We start from the raw sequence: 23,587 nt of genomic DNA on the forward strand, positions 1-23,587 counted from the left end.
CTATCAAACTGTTATCTACTACTCTTAGAAACAAGGTAGAAAAACATTGAAGAGACAGATCAATTCCTACAACTCAGATTCAATTATATGGATAAAAGGTATCTTCCAAAGTTTGAATGCCAACTCCTTCTACCAATATAGCATATACTACTTGAAAAAAGAAAAACTTCAATAATGAATAAATGAGCTGGCATTAGAATAAAAATCCCAAGTAGGAAAGGAACTGAAAGAGATCAGTAATTGTCAAAGCATTCTGTGGTCTGGGAGTTTCTAGGGTTCCAAGTCATAAAATGATAATCTTTGGCAAATTTTCCTATATTTTAAAAAAACTTTAGGAAAACCCATATGTTCACTTCCCATAAAGCTTCAATTATTAAACAGCCATCTAGTTACACAATGTCCTTGTGAGGAGGGCACTTGTTAGAATGGGCATTTATCGCTTCTGTTAGAATTCAATGCAGCATGGTAACACAATTTACCTTTATGTTGATAAAAAAACAATGACTGCCAGCTTTTAGGTCTTGAATAAAACTAGGAGAAATAGACTTAATAAACAAAGTTTGGAGACCTTCTGAAACAGAGGTAAGGTGAGGGGAAATTAATAATAAATATTTAGTTTTGAGTGCAATATGATTCTGATTCAACTTACCTTAAAAAATAGTTTGTACCATGAGAAAATCAAGGCACATATAAAAGAGATAAATTAAGACACAAACAGGATTATGAATGTTTGATAAAATAATTCACTTAAAAACTCCTAAATATCTAGGTCTTATACAAACTTGATTATCTGTTTATAGCTGAATATAAAACAGAGAGGAATAACTACCAATAACATCAATAATCATGTATATCAGGCTTCTAACATTACAATGCATACAATTTTTTAAAGTTTATTTATTTATTTTGAGAGAGAGAGAGAGAGAGCAAGCAGTGTGGGGGCATAAAGAGAGGGGAGAGACAGAATCCCAAGCAGGCTCTGCACCGTCAGCACAGAGCCCAATGTGGGGCTTGAACTCACCTACCGTGAGATCATGACCTGAGCCAAAGTTGGTCACTTAACTGAATGAGCCACCCAGGTGCCCTTACAATGCATGTAAATAAGGAAAAATATTAATTCACTGGCAGATCATTTATTTATTTCAAAGCAACATCTGCTGTTAATCTAGCATACTTGGAAGCCCATGACAATCTCTACAGTCATTTTAATCCTATGGAAGAGTTTGATGTATTCTTCTGATATCTACTTCTAACAGGGGGGATAAAAATTCAGATTTGGCTCTATGTTTGTGCAGAATGAGGGGGAAGATTTTTTAAAAAGGAAATACATTGGGGCGCCTGGGTGGCTCAGTCAGTTGGGCATCCAAATTTGGCTCAAATCATGATCTCACTGCTCATGATCTCACTGCTCATGATCTCACTGCTCATGAGTTCGAGCCTGCTTCAGATTAGGTCTCCATCTCTCTACCCCTCTGCTGCTCGCTTGCTCTCTCTCTCTCTCTCAAGTATAAAATTAAATTAAATTAAATTAAAAAATTAAAAAATTAAAAGAAAATACATTATAGCTGGTTTTCAATAATCTGTATCCCAAAAGGTACTAGAAAGAATTTTTTTTTTAAATTTAAAAAACTATAAATAAGATCAAGAAAAAAAATCCAAAATATATGGATAAAGAACTTAAGCATTTTTGGGAAGGGTAATTTGGGGACATTATTCTCTTATTCATTAAATTAATTCAATAGTTATTTATTAAAAGCCTACTAAGCACCAAGTACTATTTTAACTGCTCAGAATACATCAGTAACAAAATAAACATTCTTGTGTCCTGGAGCTGAAATTTTAAAGGGAGGGGAAAGACAATAAACAAAAATCAGTTTAAATAAGTATACTATACACTATATTATAAAAAGAACAGAGTAAAGTGAATAGAGAATTTGAGGGAAAAAAAGTGAGATTAAACACTATTAAACAGGGTGGTAGGTCTCACTGGAAGAGTGAAATCTGGGCAAAGACTGTCATTCTATGAACGAAGACATCATCTATTAAAATATCTATTAAATTTTGACCCAATAATTCCACCTCTAGCAATCTACACTACAGAAATCATGTTACTTGTGCATTAAATGTGGATAGGATATTCATTGCATACAACATTTATAGTATCAAATATTCAAAAATAAACTATATGTTTACCAAGAGGGGAACACATAAATAAATTATATGTCCATACAATAGAAAATACATTTACTAAAAATATCAAGCTAACCCCAAAGGGCAAGGTACTCTTCAAGACACATGGCTACATGAAAAAAGCAAGGTGCAGAACAATGCAAAAGCTAGAAACTTTTATTAGTCGCTTTTGGAGGGAAAATGTAGGTGGCTGAGGGATAGGAATGAGAGCAACTTTTCACTGTTTACATTTTTATTTCTCTTGAATCTTGAACCATGTGAGTCTAATGCCTACTCCAATAATAATAAAAAGTAATGAATTTTTAAAAAGTGTAAATAAATAATAAAACCTCAATTAGGTAAAATAAAAATCCTTGTGTGTGTGTGGTGAGGTTAAAGGAGGAAGGATTGGAGGTACAAAGTGAATAAAAAATCTATCAATGGTTCTTTCTACAAAGGTAGGGATAGAAAGAAGTCTATATATATATATATATATATATATATATATATATATTCACTTTTTACTCTATTACTATAAAACCTGATCTCTTAAAAACAAGTACATTTGAACTTTGAGTATATGATTTTTTCTTTGAAATTTTGAAAGCAAAATATAATGATGATAAAAAATAACAGGAGAGATGTTAGTATCTGAAAAACTGCATGCTATAATGCCTTGGAAGTTGATATCCAAAATAGTAAATAATCAGTTACAAGATTCATGGTGACCACAAAATTAAATAAATTAGTTCTCAGAAGAAGCCAAGCTGATCTTTATTCACAGATGAGGATAAAACTCCTTGCATAGGCCCAGAAGAAAATACACTGCAGTAAATAATACTGCCTAACACTGAAAACTTTAATGAAGGAAAAGGAATTTTAAAAGGAGGCAGTCCAATTATACATTATTATAATAATTTGACTATATGTAATTATATATTAGACATATCTGAGTATTTCATGATGAAAGTTCATAATGAACTTTAATAATGTTATCTGCTATACATATTAAGTATAAAACATTAAATGGTGGAAAAAATAGGAAAGAAACAGTTTAGGAAAGAGAACAGAAAAGTGGGGGGGGGGGGAAATCAAACCAAAAATGGTTTTTTAAAGAGATCACCAAAATAGAGAAACTTTTAGTTAGACTCACCAAGACAAAAGGCTTAAATTAGCTAAAATTAGGAATGAAATAAGGACATTAAGACCAACCTTATAGAAATAAAAAGAATATTAACATGAATGCTATAAATAACCACATGCCAACAAATTAGATAACATAGATGAAATGGACAAATTCCTTGAAAAGGACAAACTACCAAAACTGACTCAAAAATAAACAATCTGAATAGACCTACAGTAAAAGAATAGTAATTTTAGAACTTCCCATAGGGAAAATTCCAGGCCCAGATAGCTTCACTGATGAATTCCAAACATTTTAAAAGGAATTAATATCAACTCATCAAATTCCCATAAAAATCTCTTAAGAGGGAAGATTCCTCAACTTATTCTGTGAGAAACCAGTATTACCCTGATACTAAAATCAAACAAAGATATTACAAGGAAAGACAACAGAGAGAAAATCTATGAGTATAAACCAAAAATCCTCAAGAAAATACTAGCAAACCAAATTCACAAACATATACAAAAGATTATACACAATGACCAAGTAAGACTTATCCTAGAAATGCAATGCTGGCTTACGATCTGAAAATCAATTAATGTAATACCAATAAAAGAAAAAAATCACATATCATATAATATCAATACACACAGAAAAATCATTTGGCAAATCCAAAATCATCTGATAAAACACTAAATGCAAGAGGAAGAAAAGGGAACTTCCTCAACCTGATGAAAGGCATCAAAACGATCAGGAAAGACAACAATGCCCCTCTTGCTATTCTATTCACCAATGTACTGGATGTTCTAATCAGGGCAATTAGGGAAGAAAAACAAATAAAAACGTATCAAGAAAAGAAAGAAGTCAAACTATCTGTATCTGCAGACAATGTGATCCTGTATAAATAAAATCCTAAGGAATTTACTAAGACACTATTTGAACTAATAAATTTAGCAAGTTTGCAGGGGACAAAATAAACACACAAAAATCAACTGTATTTCTATACACCAGCAATGAATAAACTGAAAACGAAATTAAGAAAACAATTCTATGTATAATATCATGGACAAGAATAAAATACTTAGGAATAATTTTTAAGGTAAGACTTGTACTCTAAAACCCAAAAATATCACTGAAAGTCAACAACATCTAGATAAATGGAGAGACATTTCATGCTCACAAATCTGAAGACTTAATATTGTTAAGATGGCAATACTTCCCAAATTGATCTACTGATCTGCCATAATCCCTATTGAAATACCAACTGTCTTTCTAATAGAAATTGACAAATTCATTGTAAAATCCATATGGAGAGAGGATTCTGAGAAGATGGCAGAGTAAGAAGCAGAAATCTATCTCCCTACCTAGATAACAATTATACTGAAGGAATGTCTTTGATGTAGCTATTTTGTAACTCTGGAGTCTATTAAAGGCTTTCGATTTCCAGGGAAAGGCACAGACCACAAATTAGGGCTAATTTCTCTTGATTTCAGCTCTTAAAACAGTAGCAGCTACTCTTGCCAACCCTCAGCTACCCTGCAGGCAGCTGTGCACATGTTCCTGGAATAGCTTACACACAGTCCACAGGAGTCAGAGTGAGCAAAAAGGACTCTCTCAAATTTCAGAGATATATGTTCTAATCACTGACTGCTGCTACTCATCACAGAAATGCAAAGAAGTGGGGCTACTGTTATGCCTCCTCCTTTGGTTGAAGTGACTTCCAGGGGACTTAAAGGATCTGTGCCTTTTTCTTTTTCCACTTTTGGGAGTGAGACATCCATAACTAGATAACTGTAAAGCAATCACATACACAAAGAAAATAAAAAAGACAGTGCATGTTCAGAGAAGTCACGGGCTCAGAAAAGACCTGAGAAGACCTTAATCTTATACCCCACACTGATTTTTGGCAGAAACATGCACTACAACAACCAAAAAAGAAAACAAAATGAAAAATAAAACCCAAAAAACAGCAAGCCCTAGGAAAAAAGGGAGAATCTGATTTTCAGACTTACCACATTACTGGATTCAAATGTCCAGTTTTCCACAAAAAAGAATCACAAAGCATATAAAGAAACAGGAAAGTATGACTCACTCAAAGGGAAAAAAAAAGACCAACAGAAACTGTTGTTGAAAAATAACTGATGGCAGATATACTAGAAGAAGAACTTAAAACAATGATCCTAAAGATGCTCAAAGAACAAAAGGAAGACATGAACAAAGTCAAGAAAATGACAAACAAAATGGAAATATCAAGAGAAAGAAAATCTAAAAAGAAACAAAAAAAAATTCTGGAGCTGGAAAGTATATAACTAAAATGAAAAATTCACCTAGAGAGATTCAAAGGTAGAAGAAAAAAAACAACAAACGTGAAGATAGGATAATGGAAAGTATAGAGTCTGGGAAACAGAAAACAAATTGAAGAAAAGGAAACAAAGACTAAGGGACCTACAGGATACCATCATATGATTTATGGGAGTTCCCCAAGGAAAAGAGAGAGAAAAGGGCAGAGAGAATATTTAAAGAAATAATGGCCAAAAACTTCCAAAATGTGTTAAAAGATGAATATAAACATCTAAGAAACTCAACAAACTCCAAGTATGATGAACTAAAAGACACTCCTACGAGGACATACTATAATCAAGATGTCAAAAGTTCAAGTCAAAGGCAGAATTTATAAAGCAGCAAGAAAGAAGCAACTCATCATGTACAAAGAAGCTTCAGTGATTATCAACAGATTTCTCATTAGAAATTCTGAAGGCCAGAGGTAGTACGCTGATATATTAAAAATGCTCAAAGGAAAATACTGTCAGCCAAGACTGCTATATCCAACAAAATTATCCTTCAAAAAATCAAAGAGAAAGTAAGACATTCTGGGATAAACAGAAGTTGAGGGAGTTCATTACCACTAAACATGCCCTGTGAACAATGCTAATGGGAGTCGTGAAGACTGAAATGAAAAGAAAGAGTAACTCAAAACCATAAAAATAAAAATTTCAATAAAAGTAAACACATAGACAACTAGAAAAGTTACTATTATTGTAAGAATGGTGTATAACTCCACTTTTTGTTTTCTACATAAGACTAATGAATTAAACTATTAGTTATGTTTTGAACTCACAGTGTATGAAAATGTAATTTTGTGACATCAACAACTAAAAGAGTTGGATATAGAGCTGTTGAAGGGGTACAGTTTTTGCGTCACTGAAGTTAGTCTGAAATAAATTCAAATTACAGTGTTATAACTTTAGGATGTTAAATGAATCACAATCATAGCTACAAAGAAAATAGCTGAAGAATATATACAAGAGGAAATAAAAGTAATTTTGATATTTCACAACAGAAATCCGCCTAAACACAAAAGAACTACTGAAAACAGATAATCAACAGAAAGAAAAAACAAGCCACAATGAAACCAAAAGCTGATTCTCTGAAAAGAGTAATATAACTGAGAAGCCTATATTTATATTAACTGAAAAAAGAGAAGACAAATTACTTCTTTAAGAAATGAAAAAAAAATAACTACAGATCCTATGGAAATTAAAAGGATAATACAGTATTATAAACAATTCTATTCCCACAAATCCAAAAACCTAGATGAAATAAACCAATTCCTTCAAAGACACAATCTGCCAAAACTCACACAAAAAAATATACACTCTGAATATACCTCTAATATATTAAAGAAATTGAATCAATAATAACCATTCAAAACAGAAAGCGCTAGACACAGAAGAATTCACTGGTGAATTCTAACAAACATTTAAGGAAAAAATTTTACCAATTCTCTATAATCTCTTCCAGAAGACAGAAGCAAAGGAAATACTTTCTAAGTCATTGCATGAAGTAGCATTACCACAATACTAAACCCAGACAAATACATTACAAGGAAAAAAAAAAATACAGACCAGTATTTATCATGCATATAGAAACAAAAATCCTCCACAGATTACTAGAAAATTGAATCAACAATGTATAATAAGAGTTATATACCTGAAAAATTGGGATTTATTCCAGGTATGCAACATTCAAAAACCAATTAATGTAATACATCACATCAACAAGATGAAGAAAAAAATGACATGATCATATCAAGAGATATAAAAACAGCATTTAACAAAATCCAACACCTGATAAAACTTCTCAACAAAAATGAATAAAGAACTTCCCCAATTTGATAAAGAACATCTATAAACAACCTACAACTAACCTCATACTTAATGGTGAGAAACTACAAGCTTCCCCATTAAAGATAAGGAACAAAGCAAGGGTGTTGGCTCTCACTGCTCCTTTTCAATATCATACTGTAAGTCCTATAAAATGCACTAAGACCAGAAAATGAATAAAAGGTATACATATTGGGAAGAAAAAAAAAAAACTGTTTGCAAATGATATGACTATTTAGAAAATCTGGAAGAACTGACAAAAATTCCTAGACCTAATAAGTGATTATATCAGGGTTACAAAATGCAAGATTAGTATACATAACTAAATAACTTTCCTATACACCAACAGTGAACAAGTAGGATGTGGAATAAAAAACAAAATACCATTCATATTAGCACTCCAAAAATGAAATATTTAGGTATAAACCTAACAAAATATAAAATATGTACCAGATGTATACAAGAAAAACTACAAAACTGGTGAATGAAATCAAGGAACTAAAATAAATAGAGATATTCCATACTTATAAATAGGAAAACAAGACATCAGTTTTTCCCAAATTGACCCATAGATCTAACACAACCTCAATCAAAATCCCAGCAAGTTATTTTGTGAATATTGACACAGTGATTCTAAAGTTGATATGAAGAGGCAAAAGAGCTCAAACGGCCAATATAATATTGAAAAAGAATAACAAAGTCAGAGGACTAACACTATCCAATCTCAAGATTTATAAAGCTACAATAATCAAGACACTGTGATACTGGTGAAAAAACTGACAAACAGATCAATGGAACAGACAGTCCATAAACAGACCCACACTAATATAGTCAAATAATCTTTGACAATAATGAAGGAAAAATGTATTTTCCACAAATAGTATTAGAACAACTGGATATACACCTGCAAAACAATGAATCTAGACACACAGACCTTATACCCTTCACAAAAATTAACTCAAAATGGATCACAGACCTAAATGTAAAATGGAAAACTATAAAATTCCTAAAAGGTAAAATAAGGAAAATCTGGTTGACCTTAGGTTCGGCAAAGACTTTTCTTTAATTTAGATATGATTGGAGTATAACATATTAGTTTCTGGTGTACATTATGATTCAATATTTGTGTATGTTGTGAAAGGATCACAATAAGTCTATGTAACATCCCTCACCACACATAATTACAATGTTTTTTCTCGTGAACTTCTAAGGTATACTCACTCAGCAACTTTTAAATATAAAATACAGAATTAACTATAGTCACCATGTTTTACATTACTTATTTATTTAATTAGTTATTTAATAAGTCATCTTATGACTTGGTTGTTTTTAACTGGAAGACTATACTTTTGGATCACCTTCATCCATACTGCCCATCCGCTAAAGGTTACCTACCTGTGGTAACCACCAATCTGGTCTCTGTAAGTTCAGTTTTTTTTAGATCCTACATATAAGTGAGGTCACATGGCATTTGTCCTTCTCTGATTGACTTATTTCACTTAACATAAGGCCCTCAAGATCTCTCCATGTTGTTGCAGTGTTAAGATTTCTTTCTTTATTATGGCAGAATAATATTCCACTATATTTATATATGTATGTATGTATATATGTGTGTATGCATATATATATACACACACATATACATATATATATATATATATATATATATATATGTATGTATATATACACCCAGAAGTAGAATGATGGATCATATGGTAGTTCTATTTTCAATTTTTAAAAAAACCTTCATATTGTTTTGCATATTGCTGCATCAGTTTATATGCTCACCAACGATGCACCAGAGTCCCTTTTCTCTAAATCTTCACCAACACTTATTATTTCTTGTCTTTTTTGATAACAGTCATTCTAACTGATGTGAAGGGATATCTCATTGTGGTTTTGATTTGCATTTCCCTGATGATGAGTGATGCTAAGCATCTTTTCATGTACCTGTTGGCCATATGCATGTCTCCTTTGGGAAAATGTCTATTCAAATCCTCTGCCCATCTTTTAACTGGATTGTTGGCTTCTTTGCCATTTAGTTTTTTTATGTATCTTAGAAATTAACCCTGTATCAGATATATGATTTGCAAATACATTCTCCTATTCAGTAGGTTGCCTTTTCATTTTGTTGACGGTTTCCTTTGTTGAGCAGAAGCTTTTTAGTTCGATATATTCCCACTTGCTTGTTTTTACTTTTGGTGCCTTTGCTTTTGCTATCAATCCCAAAAAATCATTACCAAAATCATTGTCAAGGAGCTTACAATTTACATTTTCTTCTAGGTTTAGGCTTTTAGGTCTTATGTTCAAGTCTTAATCTTTGGATTAAGACTTAATCAAGTCTTTGGAGTTGATGTTTATGTATGGTACAAAATAGTGGTCCAGTTTCATTCACATTTGGCTGTCCAGTTTTCTCCGTACCATCTTTTGAAGAGACTGTCCTATCCCCATTTTATATTCTTGGATCCTTTTGTAATAAATTAATTGGCCATATATGCATGGATTTATTTCTGGGATATTCCCCAGCATTTATCTAGGAGTCTGTTTTTATGCCAACTCCATACTGTTTTGATTACTACAGCTTTGTAATATAGTTTGAAATCAGAAAGCATGATGGCAATGACTTTTTAGATACAACACCAAAGGCAAGATTCACAAAAGGAAGAATTGATAACCTAGACTTCATTAATCATTTCTGCTGCATGAAAGACACTGTCAAGAAAACAAGAAGTCAAGCCACAGAAGGAGAAAATATTTGCAAAAGATGTATTTGATAAAGAACTGTTATCCAAAATACACAAACTCTTAAAATTCCACAAGAAAATGAACTGATTAAAAAATGGGCACATGGTCTGAATAGGTAGCTCTCAAAAAAAGTGTACTGATAGCAAGTAAGCATATGAAAAAATACTCTACATCATATGCCAGTAGAGAATTGCAAATTAAAACAGTGAGATACTGCACCTATTACCATGGCCAAATTCCAAAACGCTGACAACACCAAATGCTGCTGAGAATGTAGAGCAAAAAGAACTTCCATTACCAGTGGAAATTCAAAATGATGCAGTCACTTTGGAAAACAATTTGGCACTTTCTTATAAACAAACTCTTACCATAGGATCCAGAAATCACTGTCCTTGGTATTTACCCAAAGAGCTGAAAACTTCTATCCCCATAAAAACTTATACATGGGTTTTTAGAGTGGCTTTATTCATAACTGCCAAAACTGGGAACCAACAAAGATGTCCTTCAGTAGATGACTTGATAAACAAAAAATGGTACATCTAAATAATGGAATATTATTCAGGGCTAAAAAAAAAAATGAGCTATCAAAACATTCAAGACATAGAGCACCTCAAATACACATAACTAAGGGAAAAGAAGCCAATCTGAAAAGGCTAGAAACTATGTGATTCCAACTATATGACATTCTAAAAAAGACAAAACTATGTAGACGGTAAAAAGATCAGTGGTTGCTGTGGTGGGGGAGGAGAAGGATGAATAAGCAGAGCACAGAGAATTTTCAGGGCAGTGAAAATACTCTGTATGATATTTCAATGATCAGTACATGCTATTACATAAATTTGTCCCAATGTAGAAAATAATATACCAAGAGTGAAGCCTAAGGTAAATTATGGACTTTGGGTGATTATGATTTGTCAATGAAGGCTCAACTATAATAAATATACCACTCTAGTGCAGGATATTGATAGTGGGGAAGGCTGTGAATATTGGGAACAGGGGGTATGTGGGAAATTTGTGTGCTTTTTCCTCAATTTTACTGTGAACCTAACAATGCTCTAAAAAAAAACAACATCTACTAAGAAGTAGATTTTGAAAAGGAGGGAAAAAAGTCCTTCCTGAAAATTTAACAACTTAGATGATATGCACAAATTCCATTAAGACACAAATTATTAATATATACTCAGGAAGAAACAGATAACCTAAATAATACTATATCTATTACAGAAATTGAGTAAAAAGTTTAAAATTTGCCCAAAAACTCCAAAGATAACTTCACTAATGAATTTTACTAAGTAAACATATGTTAACCAGGACAGAACACAAAGATGAGCCATAAAACAAGTCTCAATAAATTTTGAAGGACTGGAAAATAATCTAATATAAGGTTTTTGATCTACATCTTTGTCTGCAGTAATATGTATGTCTATGTACATTAGCAGTAAGTATTTTTTTTTTTATTTGAGAGAGAATGAGCACAGTGGGAGAGGGGGGTTGGGGGGGGGGGGAGAGAGAGAGATTGAGAGTTGAGTTATTGAGAGAGAATGAATCCCAAGAAGGCTTCACACTCAGGACAGAGCCCAATGTGGGGCTTGATCCCACAACTCTGGGACCATGACCTGAGCTGAAATCAAGAGTTGGATGCTCAACTGACTGAGCCAGCCAGGCACCCCTGGCAGTATGTATTTTAAAAACAAATCTAGGAATTAACTCAAGTCTCCTTAATATTTGAGAGAATACTAATCTATACATCCAAGAAGATCAACAAACTCCAAATGGGAAAAATGCAAAGATATCTACACTCAGACACATCACACTAAAAAAGTTTAAGAACAAAAATAGAGAAAATCTTAAAAACATCAAGAGAATAAAGGATTTATCAATACAAATGAAATCACAGTAAGATTAACAGCTGACTTCTCATCAGAAACAATGAAGTTGAGGAAGGAATTAATGATCTATTCAGAGAGCTGAAAGAATAAAACCATGAACTAATAATCCTATATCCAGCAAATCTATCTTTCAAAAATCAAAGCAAAATAAAGGTATTCCCAGATTAACAAAAAATGAAAGAACTAAAACCAAACCTGCCTTACAAGACGTACTAAAGAATTTCTTCAGGCTAAGAGGAAATGACAATAGACTGTAATTAAAATCTACATGAATAATGTGTGTAAAGGTAAATAGGTAATGACAAAATATAGTATCATTGCATATTTCTTTTTCCTTCCAACTGATTTTAAAAAGCAATTGTTTTTTTAAAAAATCTAAAATTTTACTGTCAGGCCTATAACATAAAGATATGTAGTATTTGATAATAACAACATAAAAAAAGATGGTGGGAATGAAACTACATTGGAATAAGGAAATGATACCAGATAATAACTTGGATTCACAGTTAAGATGGAAGAGAAGAGGGGTGCCTGGGTGGCTCAGTCAGTTAAGTGTCCGACTTCAGCTCAGGTCATGACCTTGCAGTTCACGAGTTCGAGCCCCGCGTGGAGCTCTGTGATGACAGCTCAGAGCCTGGAGCCTGCTTGGGATTCTGTGTCTCCCTCTCTCTCCCTGTTCATCCCCTACCCGTACTCTGTCTCTCTCTGTCTCTCTCTCTCTCAAAGGTAAGTAAACACTTAAATTTTTTTTTTTTAAAAAAGAAGAGGAGATTAAATTTTACAAAAGGGGGGAGGTGGAGAAAGAGGTGGAACAGAACAAGGAATAATAGAGAACCAAAAATGTTGAATTTAAAAAAAGCTAATATATGAATTTTTGAAAAACCTCTATAAATTTATTTATCCTCTGCTTATTTCTCTTACATTCTTGTGTTTCTAAGATATACAGACATAGTATGTATAAAAATACCATAAAAAAGGAAGGAGAGATTAGAACAGTGTAATAGTAAACTTTTTGTATCTTAATGGAATTAAATTGGTAAAATCTGGTAAGTTAAGATGTGTATTGCAAGCCACAGAGTAACCACTAAGAAAAATTTTTAAAAACGTGAAAAATATTTTACTGAGGATTTCTGCTTCAACTTTTTTTTAATGTTTTATTTATTTTTGAGAGAGAGAATGTGAGCAAGGGAGAGGCAGAGAACCAGAGGTACATAAGATCCAAAGTGGGCTCTGCACTGACAGCAGCAGGCCTGATGGAGGGCTCGAACCCATGAACCAAGAGATCATGACCTGAGCCAAAGTCAGACGCTCAACCACCGGAGCCACGTGGGTGCCCCTCTGCTCCAACTTTTGATGAAGTAACTAGGGCCAGATTCATGGTTCTGCCCAAAATAAACAAAAAAGAAAAGAAAATGGAAACAGATACATAATATAACTCAAGGCTCTAGACCTTAGGCAATAAAGAAGAGTAATCTCCAAGACTCAGGGAATATACAAGGTGAGCCCTATAAATGTTTAAGCTACTTCCTGGTGAATAATTCCAGATAGCAGTGCAAGGAGGGAAAAACCAAGGACAGCCCAATGGTCTCCATGGACTGGCTGGACAGAACTAGAAGTCTGAGGAAGTCAAAGCACCTAGAATTCACAGTGCAGAGTACCAAAGAGAAGAGAGCTACACAGAGAAACTCCAGAGATCTGCAATGGATTCCCCTCAATTAGCACATGCAGGTGAGGAACATTTATGGCTCACACCAGCTGGGAGTAGTGCCTGTTCCCAATGGCCAGAGGAGAAAACCTCATGGTAATACAAACGGTATACATTAAAGAGGCTTACCTCAATAGAGTATTTAATGCTAGACAGGTGGTTGTTACCTAGTGATATTTTTACTTCCCAGTGGACATATGGCAATAATCTGGGTACGATTTTGGTCATCACAACTGGTCAGGGTGTACTACAGGCATCTAGTAGATTGAAGCCTGGGATCATGCCCCTAAACGTTCTAAAACACACAAGACAGCCCCTGTAACAAAGAATTATCCAGCCCAAAATGTCAACAGTGGCAAAATTGAGAATCTCTGCCCTAGATTAAGCCCAACTCTAATGTCACCTAATAAATCTTAAAAGTAAAACCTGAAAGGATCAACCTGTGTCCAAAAAAACTTAATGAACCCAGAAAAAAGATTAAGAATATTATCAGGAATACAAAAATTAATGAAATATCTAATACACAAATTTACAATGTCTACAGCCAAATAAAAGTTATTAGATATACAAAAAACAGGAAAATAACCACAAAAAGGACAAAAATCCATTAGAATTTAAAAAATCAGGTATAGAATTATTAGATATGGACATTAAAACGGTTATTATTACAGTACCTCATATTTTCAAGAAGCTATCCCAGAGGTCAGCAAACTACAATCAAATCCAGCATGCCCATTTTTATAAAGTTATTGGAATACAGCCACACTTATTCATTTTCACTTTGTCTGTGAGTGTTTTCATGCTACAATGACAGAGATTGCATCACCTAAAATTTGTATTATCTGACCCTTTACAGAAAAAGTTTGCCAACCTTTGAGCTATACCAAAGATGTAATAAGCACAGACATAGAATATATATTTTTTAAAAACTGCTAAATTGAACTTCTAAATATGAAAATTCTTAAATGTGAGGTGAGACGTACACTGAATGGGATTAAAGGCAGGTAAATTTAAGGATAAAGCAAAAGGAATCATCCAAAATGAAATGCACAGCAAAGTAAACTGAAGACCAAAAATCTGAACAGAGGATCAATGAACTGTGGGAAAATGTCGCATAGCTAAATATATATATATATATATAATTAGAGACCATGAAGGAGAGGAAAGAAAAAGAACCATAAAAAGCTTTATTTGAAGACATAATGGCCAACTGTTTCCAAATTTGATGAAAACTATAAACCTACACATTCAAGAAGTAAAATGAACCTCAAACATGAAAATCTTAAAAACTACACCATTAAATATCATGATCAAAATGCTGAAACACTCTAGGGAGAAAGAGAAGATCATAAAATACAACATTTCACATACAGAAGGTACCTGGGTGGCTTAGTCAGTTAAGCATCCCACTCTTGATTTTCACTTAGGTCATGTTCATGGGTTTGAGCACTGCCTTAGGCTCCATACACAGTGTGGAGCCTGCTTGAGATTCTCTCTCCCTCTCTCTCTGCCCCTCACCCTGCTCCTGCTCTCTCTCTCCCTCAAAAATAAACAAAGTTAAAAAAACAAAAACAAAAAACAGGGGCTCCTGGGTGGCTTGGTCAGTTGAGCGTCTGACTTCAGCTCAGGTCATGATCTCGCAGTTCATGAGTTCAAGCCCCGCGTCAGCATGTCAGGCTCTGTGCTGACAGCTCAGAGCCTGGAGCCTGCTTCCAATTCTGTGTCTACCTCTCTCTCTGCTCCTCCCGCTCTAATACTCTCTCAAAAACAAATAAACATAAAAAAAACCCACAAAACATTTCACATACAGAGAAACAAAGATTTGGATGACAGCAGACTTCTCTTTGGAAACAATGCAAGCTAGAACACAGCAAGACAGCATCTTTAAAGTACTGAGGGAAAAAAGTCAAACTACAATTTTTTAACCAGTGGAAGTATCTTTTAAAAACTAAGGCAAAATACAGACCTTTTCAGATGTACAAATGCTGAAAGAAATCATCACCACGTCTGATGTCTATAGAAAATGTTAAGGAAAATCCTTCAAGCAGAAGGAAATGATGCCAGATGGAAATATGGATCTTTATAAAAGAAGGACGAGCACTGGAAACGGTAGCTACATGGCTATTTTAAAGACTCTTTTTTAAATTACTATTTAAATTTCCTTTAAAAAAATTGGTTAAAGCAAAAATAATAGCACCGTATTATGGGGTTTTACATGTACAAGTAAAATGTATGACAATAGGACAAAGACCATGAGGGAAGACATGAAAAATATAGTGACATAGTTTGTATAATATACATTCAATAGTAAAAATCATTTGGAAATAGACTATGCCACAACTATATGGTCAACTAATCTTAAACAAAGCAGGAAAGAATATCCAATGGAAAAAAGTCTCTTCAACAGTGAAATGGACAGCAACACGTAGAAGATTAAAACTGGACCACTCTCTTACACCATACACAAAAATAAATTCAAACGGGATGAAAGACCTAAATGTGAGATAATACACCATCAAAATCCTAGAGGAAAACTCAGGCAGCAACCTCTTTGACCTCAGATGCAGCAACTTCTTAGTAGACACATCACTGAAGGCAAGAGAGACAAAAGCAAACCTGAACTACTGGGACTTCATCAAGATAAAAAGCTTCTGCATGGTGAAGGTACCAATCAGCAAAACTAAAAGGCAGCATATGGAATGGGAGGAGATAATTGAAAGCAACATATCTGATGAAGGGTTAGTATCTAAAATCTATAAAGGACTTATCAAACTCAATACCCAAAAAACAAACAACCCAGTTAACAAAGGGCAGAAGACACAAATAGACACCTCTCCAAAGAAGACATCCAGATGGCTTAAAGACACCTGAAAAAATGTTCAACATCACTCATAATCAGAAAATACAAATCAAAACCACATTTAGATACCACCTCACACCTGTCAGAATGGCTAAAATCAACAACACAAGAAACAACAGGTATTGGTGTGGATGTGGAGAAAGGGGAACCCTCTTGCACTGTTGGTGGGAATGCAAACTGATGCAGCCACTCTGGAAAACAGTATGGAGGTTTCTCAAATAGTTAAAAATAGAGCTACTCTACAACCCAGCAATTGCACTATTAGGTAGTTATCCAAAGGATACAAAAATACAGATTCAAAGGAGTACATGGATCCCAATGTTTATAGCAGCATTATCAACAATAGCCAAACTATGGAGGGAGCCCAATGTCCACTGACTGATGAATGGATAAAGAAGATGTGGTACGTACACACGTACACACACACACACACACACACACACACACACACACACACAGAGGAATATTACTCAGCCATCAAAAAGAATGAAATCTTGCCATTTGCAATGACATGGATGGAGCTAGAGAGTATTATGCTAAGCAAAATAAACCAATCAGAGAAAGACAAATACTATATGATTTCACTCATGTGTAATTTAAGAAACAAAACAGATGAACATATAGGAAAGCAGGGGAAGAGAAGAGAGGGAAACAAACCATAAGACACTCTTAGTGACAGAGAACAAATTATGAGTTGATGGAGGGAGGTGAGTGGGAGATGAGCTAGGTGGGTGATGGTTACTAAGGAGGCCATGTTATGATGAACACTGGGTGTTGTATGTAAGTGATGAATCACTGAATTCTACTCCTGAAACCAATACTATACTGTATGTTAACTAATAAAATTTAAGTTTAAAAAAAAGAAAAAAGAAGAGATAAAGGAGGTGACAGGTATAAGGATAAATGCAAATTTAAAAAAAGAGAAGTGATTTCCCCTCTCAGAGCATATACTTTAGAAAACTTATAGGGGCGCCTGGGTGGCTCAGTTGGTTAAACATCTGACTTCTGCTTACATCAAGATCTCATGGTTCATGAGTTTCAGTCCCACATTGGCTCTCTGCTGTCAGCACAGAGCCTGCTTCGGATCCTCTCTCTCCCTGCCCCTCCCCAGCTCGTGCTCACTCTCTCTTTCTCTCTCTCTCTCTCTCTCTCTCTCTCTCTCTCTCTCTCTCTCTCAAAAATAAACATGTAAAAAAGAAAAAAAGAAAAAAAAAGAAAACTTTTAATTGTAAACTCCTTGTTTCTGTTATGTATTTTAAAAGCTAAGTAAGATTCTTGCCAGCTTTCTGACCCAGGGATGTCTTTCTCAAGGACCTAGGATCCATCTCTTTGAAATGCAACCATCAAGGAAGGTAGCACCACTATCTCCCAGGCTCTGTAGGACAGTAGGATCCTAACTTTAGCAGGTACCGTGCTGTAGGTGGCAAAATTACCTCTTGTCATAAAATGTGAGGAGTTTCTTTTTCTTTTGGATAAAGCCAATTAACTAACACAGATCGTCACCCTCATTACCAAGTGAATCTAAAGTGAACTGCATGTGACAAATGGTACTGTCGAGTCCTCTTACGTGAGGACTACTTCTTGTTTATCTCAAAAGCATATATGTAATGGGCTGTCACTGCCTGTCTATAAAAGGGTGAGATTCCTTCTGTTTTGAAGTCTCTCAGCAGATTACTTGTTATAGGCATCACATTTTGGTTTAATGCCTGTTCAAAAATAAAACTGTTTTCTTTCTCTTGAGGAAAAAAAAAAGAAAATAGACTATGAAAAGTTTCAAATATATACTATAAACCCTGAAATGAATAACACAAAAAAGTTATAGCTAACAAGCCAAAAAATGACAAAAAAGGAATCATAAAAAATGGCCAATCCAAACAAAGTCATAAAAAGAGGGGAAAGAGACAAAGAAAAAATAAGACAAGTAGAAACAAATAGCAAGGTGGCAGATTTAAACCCAACCATTTCAAAAACCACTTTAAATGTCAATTTAAAAACCCCAATTAAGAGGCAAAGACCGACTCAACTATATGCAGCCTACAAGAAACCCACCCACATTAAATACAGTTGACCCTTGAACAACATGGGAGTTAAGGCTGCTGACCCCTGTGCAGTTGAACATCCAACTATAATTTTCATTTCCCCAAAACTTAACTACTAATAGCCTACTGTTGACCAGAAGCCTCACTGATAATATATACAGTCGACTAACACATAATTCATTTGTTACATGTATTATATACTAAAGAAAATGTTACTAAGAAAATCATAAGGAAGAGAAAATACACGTATAGTACTGTAGCATATTTACTGAAAATAAATCCAGGTATGGTGGACCCACTTACTTCAAACCCATGTTGTGCAAGGGTCAACTGAATAAAGATACAAAGAGGTTAAGAGTTTTTTTTAAAAAAAGTATACAATGCTAAATACTTGTCAAAAGAGAGCTTAAGTGTTTATATTAATATTAGAAAAAGATTTCAGGGCGCCTGGGTGGCTCAGTTGGCTAAGCATCCAACTTTGGTGGGCTTAGGTCATGATGTCTCAGTTCATGAGTTCAAGCCCCATATCAGGCTCTGTGCTGAAAGCACATACATATATACATATATACATAAAGAATAATATATATACATAATATATATATGTATAATATATATATGTATAATATATATATGTATAATATGTATATATATATAATATATATATGTATAATATATAATATGTATAATATATATATACATAAAGAAAAAATATATAAGAGTATATAAAATAAAATATATTAAGAGTAAAGTTTATTAAGTAATACTGAGATATAATTAAATACAATAATAAAAGATTATAAACAATTTTCTGCCAGTTCAACAATTTAGATGGACACATTCCTTGAAAAACATATATTGCCCAAGCTCACTAAAATAGTAATAAAACTGAATTGCCCATATCTATTTAAAGAAATTGAATTTGTAGTTAAAAACCTTCCCACAAAAGAAAAAAAAAAACAAAAAGCCTTGAGACCCATATGGTTATGGTTTTACCAAACATTTAATAATATCAATTTTGTACAAACTCTATGAAAAAATTGAAGAGAACAATTTCCCAATTCATTCTATAAGGCCAGAATTATTCTGTCAAAACGTCCAACAAAAATTGTAGAAAAAAAAAAAACTAGAAAAAAAACCCATAACCATAACCATAAAGAGAAAACTACAGACCAATATCCCTTGTAAACACATAGTACAAAAATTCTTAAAAGTTTAGCAAATCAAATCCAACAATATATGAAAGGGATACTATATTATGATCAAGTGGAATTTATCCAAGAAGGGAAAGTTGTTTTAACAGGCAATATCACTCATCATATCAATAGTCTAATAAAGGAAAAATATGATCATCACGATAGATGCAGAAAACACATTTCAGAAACTCCAACATTTATTTCTGATATAAAAAAATCTCTGCAAACTAGGAATAGAAAGACAATTCCTTAATGTGATAAACAACACCTAAGAAAAACCTACTCCTGACATTATACTTAATGCTAAAAGACAGAATGATTTCTTTCTAAGAGCAGGAACTCTTAGCACTTCTATTCAACACTGTATTGAAATCTTAGCCAGTGCAACAGACAAGAAAAAAAAAGCAAAAAGATTAGAAAGGAAGAAATAAAGCTGTCATTATTCACCCATGACATAGCTGTGAATATAAAAAACCTATGGAAACTCAAAATGGGCAAAAAACGTAAAGAGACATTTCACTGATGATAAACAAATGGCAAATAAGCACATTTAGAAGACTTTCAGCAGCTATGGACTTTGGGTGATAATGATGTGTCAGTATTAGTTCACTAACCATAACAAATGTAGCACTCTTGTGGGAATGGTGACAGTGGAAAAGGTTAAGCATTTATGCGGGCAGGGGGAATACAGGAAATCTCTGTACCTTTTGCTCAATTTTGTTGTGAACCTAAAACTATTCTAAACAGTCTATTAAAAAAATATTCCATACCATTAGCCATAAGAAAAATGTAAATTAGAACCACAATGAGATATCACTACATACTGAGAAAAATGGCTAATATTAAAAAAAAAAAAAGTAAAACCACCAAATGTTGGCAAAGATGCTGGGAAACTGGAACACGCATATATTGATGATAGTAATACAAAATGGTACAGCCACTCTGAAACAAAGTTTGGCAGCTCTTACACAATTAAGCATATATGACCACACCATATGACCTACATGACCATACCATACGGCCAGCAATTGCACTCTTGGTTATTTATCTCCCAGGAAAATGAAAACTGGTATCTATACAAAAACCTATACACAAATGTTCAAAGCAGCTGTATTCACAACAGTTAAAACCTATGAAGAGAGCAGGTATCTTTCAATGAGTGAATGGTTACACAAACTGTGGTCCAGCCATACCATGGAATACTACTAAACAACAATAATAAATTGCAATGGGCTGACTTGTGCTCCCCACCCCTGCAAAACTCGTATGTTGAAGTACTAACCTAAGTACCCAAGAATGTGACTGTTTTTTTAAGTCAGGGCTTCAAAAGGGGTACAGTAAATTAAAATGAGGACATTTGGTGAGCCCTAATCCAACCTGATTATAGTGTCCTTATAAGAACAGGAAATTTGGACACACAAACACACAAGGGAGTGTGTGCACAGGAAAACCATTTTAGAGCACAAGGAGAAGGCAGCCATCCGCAAGCCAAATAGAGAGGTCCCAGAAGAAACTAAATCTGCAGACACCTTAACTTGGACTTCCAGGTTCCAGAAACATGACAAAATTTCTGTCAGTCACCCAGTCTGTAGTATTTTGTTATAGCAGCCCTATCAAACTAATATATTGATATATAACTTCAATTATTCTCCAGGGAATTATGCTGAAAAAGCCAATCCCAAAGGTTAAATAATGTATGATCCCATTTATATAACATTATCGAATTATAAAATATGTCAATTATTGAGTAAAGATCTTATTAAACACCTATGTATGTACTCCAACTGGTCTACTGGTACAGTCAACATAATACTTAAAAAGATGATTATAATCACGGGCCATCTTTGGAAGATCTTACAAATTTTTAGTTTAAAAAGTAGTAAGTAAAAGCAAACCATAAATCTCTCATCTAGCCTTCCTTTCCTGAATAAACTACACTTTAGAATAAGAACAGTTAATAGAGGAAAGTTTCTCTTTACAGAATTACAACTAATAGTTGAGAGAGGAATGATAAAGTTTTAGCAACTCCTATAGATCCAGTTAATGGTGATCAATAATTGCTTACATCAAAAAAAAAAAAAAAAAAAGAGAGAGAGAAAGATTAACAAGATATGTGCCTGCCAATTGGGATCCACAAAAATATCTCTGAAGTATTTCTTCCAGAAAATATCAAACCAGGATCTGATCAGGCCTCTAGGCCTGCTCTATTTCCAGGAAATACAGAGAATTAGACAATTATGTTAAACAATGGAGGAGATGCAATCTGCAAAATACACACTGTAGGAAATTCTACAGGATAAACAATCCAGTTTCTTCAACTAAATTGTAAGAGAAGAAAGGGGGTAGGTAAAACCTACAGATTAAGAGATTTAAGACAGAAGTCAATCAATCACAATATATGAACTTTATTTTGATCCTGATTAGAGCACATGAAAAATAAATTACAAATAATCGAGAAATTTTGAACACTGGATATCCGATAATAGAAAATTTGCACCAATTTTGTTAGATGTGATGAACAGAAGTCACTTTTTAAAAAGACAATGCATACTGAAGGGGTGCCTGGATGGCTCAGTCAGTTAAACATCCCACTCTTGATCTTGCAGTTCATGAGTTCTAGCCCCACACAGGGCTTTGTGCTGATAGTACAGAGCCTACTTGGGATATTCATTCTCTCTCTCTCTCTCTCTCTCTCTCTCTCTCTCTCTCTCTCTCATAATAAATAAATAAACTTAAAAAAAAAGAATAAAAGATCATGCATAGTGAGATATTTATTGGTGAAACAACATAACCTGAATTTACTTTAAAATAATCTGGAATCAGAGAGAAATATAGTTTGGCCATGATTTGTAATTGGTTAAGAGGTATATGAGAGTTCACACTATTAACCTATTTTTATAAATCTCTAAAATTCTCCATAATAAGATGTAAAAAATTAACCTTAGAAGCAGAATCAGAAATAAAAGAAGTTGCAAATAGCCTCTATCTGTAAGACAAAATATAACATTCACGTATATGTTCTTAAATGATTTTTTTTCTCAGCAATACTCACACGTAATCAGAATATGAGCACCATATTCAAAAAGAAAGGGTAAATATAGTACTAATAACTAGAAAATAACAGGTATATGCCTTCTATTACACTTAATTTTTAAATATTCTGTTTTTTAAGTTTATTAAAAAAACCTCTTCATATGTCTGTAGTATATGACTCTTCATATGTCTGCAGTATAACTTACATGGAATGGCTACTGTTACTCCAATTCCAAACTATTCTTTTAATTATCTTTCTAAATATAATGACCCATATCACAAAAACAATGCCTCTATCAAGGGCAATATATTTCATAGCTCTTGAATGGACACAGACACACGAAACCCTACGAGGACAGCATTCAGGCATCATTTCTGCTCTACAGATGAACAAACTGAGACTTGGAGAATCAACCAATTTATCTAAAATCCTACAGCTACATTACAACTACTACAATCAAAACTTTCCTGCTTCAAGGTCCAAGGTCTTCTCCACTCTACCATGCAATGATTTAAGATGCAGAAGAAAATCAAAATTCTAACTGATTCACTGTAAATCCCAACATGAACAACACTCCTGGCCAATTTCTTAATGAAAAGTCCCTTATTTATATGTTATATGCAGTATGAATACAATCTAATGTAATGACAACAATCACTAATATTAC

At 33.7% G+C, this 23,587-nt stretch overlaps 1 protein-coding gene across 1 annotated transcript in view; it reads right to left on the reverse strand.

Moving 5' to 3' along the window:
* The window catches only part of RB1 (RB transcriptional corepressor 1), a 170,176-nt gene that overhangs the window by 138,403 nt on the left and 8,186 nt on the right, over positions 1-23,587 (reverse strand). The gene's annotated exons all lie outside the window — the stretch shown is intronic.

The sequence above is a fragment of the Panthera tigris genome, chromosome A1, assembly GCF_018350195.1.
Source record: "Panthera tigris isolate Pti1 chromosome A1, P.tigris_Pti1_mat1.1, whole genome shotgun sequence".
Classification (NCBI taxonomy): Eukaryota; Metazoa; Chordata; class Mammalia; order Carnivora; family Felidae; genus Panthera; species Panthera tigris.